This window comes from Ictalurus furcatus, chromosome 2 (genome assembly GCF_023375685.1).
Source record: "Ictalurus furcatus strain D&B chromosome 2, Billie_1.0, whole genome shotgun sequence".
Taxonomy (NCBI): Eukaryota; Metazoa; Chordata; class Actinopteri; order Siluriformes; family Ictaluridae; genus Ictalurus; species Ictalurus furcatus.
Window position 1 is genome coordinate 16,469,320 of NC_071256.1, and position 1,815 is coordinate 16,471,134.

The 1,815-nt window shown below is 38.1% G+C and overlaps 1 pseudogene; it reads left to right on the forward strand.

Annotated features, from left to right (window-relative positions):
* The first annotated feature begins 950 nt into the window (after positions 1-950).
* On the forward strand, positions 951-1,563 carry LOC128623823 (immunoglobulin heavy variable 3-23-like; annotated as a pseudogene).
* The last annotated feature ends 252 nt before the right edge of the window (positions 1,564-1,815 follow it).

The following is a 1,815-nucleotide window of genomic DNA, read 5'->3' on the forward strand; positions in this document are numbered from 1 at the left end:
ACACACACACACACACCTCTTGTATGAATGCTAATCGCCCCATACCCTATATTTTTGGCGTTTATAAAATCCTCAAGCATAGATAATAATTATCAACCTAAATTTAGTATCTAAACCTTGTTATGAGTTTCTCTATATGTTTAATTCCCTCATTATTTATATATAATAACAGAAATTGTTAAAGATGTTTCTGTCATGGAAAAGATTTGTTCCATTAAAAAGCCACATATTCTCCAGCAGATAATTCAATTCAATTGTATTTGTATAGCGCTTTTTACAGTGGTCATTGTCTCAAAGCAGCTTTACAGAAACATATAAACACAGTGTACAGATTTTAAATGTGCAAATTTATCCCAGTTGAGCAAGCCGGTGGCAGCGGTGGCAAGGAAAAACTCCCTAAGATGTTAAGAGGAAGAAACCTTGAGAGGAACCAGACTCAGAAGGGAACCCATCCTCATCTGGGTAACAACAGATAGTGTGAAAAAGTTCATTATGGTTTTATATGAAGACTATGAGGCCTTAAAAGAAACCATAGTCCCAGCAATCTGGAACTGGTGTAGACGAGAGCTCCATCCAGATGTAGGGCATACGAAATGGATCAGGCAGGTCCGGAGAGCAGAAAGGATCAGGGTTTCTAATATCTCCATAAAATCGTGTGTTGCTCTACAGAAGGAGAGAGGGAGAGAAGAGATTGTTAGGACTGTGCTAAGCGTAACAGAAAGTCTACTCATGGTAGCCTTGAGTAAACAAATACGTTTTAAGCCTAGACTTAAACACTAGATAAATCTCCTCAACCATGTTTGAAACATGTTTTAAATACGTTCTCCTTCCATCATCATCAGATATGCAAATACAAGCGTCAGGGCTGGACATCACTCTATTTATATGATGTGACGGTCTCTGTTAAACTTTGGAGAACAGAGAAGATCTCAGTACAAACAACACACATCATGTTCTCTACATCTCTACTGCTCCTGCTGGCAGCTGCTTCCTGTGAGTGCTTTATCAAATTCATTCATTTACTACAGTAACAATAAATGTGCAGCATATATTGTGTGAGATATCACCATGTGTTTTCCTCCACAGATGTGCATGGTGTTGATATAAGTACAAATATCACAGTCAATAAAGTTCACAAGCGTCTCTTAGCAGCAGTGTTACTTAGTTTTCCTCCACAGATGTGCATGGTGAGGAACTGACTCAGCCTGCTTCCATGACAGTCCAGCCAGGCCAGAGTCTCTCCATCAACTGCAAGGTTTCATATTCAGTTACCAACTATACTACAGCTTGGATCCGACAACCTGCAGGAAAAGCTCTGGAGTGGATTGGATATATCAGTAAATAAGTTCAGCATCTCCAGAGACACTGCTACTAACACAATAACAATTCGAGGACAGAATCTGCAAACTGAAGACACAGCTGTCTATTACTGCGCAAGATACACAGTGACACAGAATAGTGGATTCTCCTCACAAAAACTTTGAGACATGTTAGAGACATCCTCTCAGTGCAACTAATAAACCATCTCAGTCAAACTTTTACTTTCTTCCACTGGAATGAAGATTCAACTTCAGCTTGTGTCATGTCAAAAAAGTAATATCCATCAAATAATTGCATAAAAATGATGGTTAGTAGTTATTTTGAACGTTTATTATTTTATTCATTTTATGGAATATTTAATGACCAGTTCAAATAAATATTTATTTGGTGGATTTAGGAATAAAACAGCATGTCTCCAACAGTTTGTTGTGTTTAACACAATTTGTTTTCACAGGTTGAGGTCCAATACTTTCGGAACACAGTAGGAGGCAACAG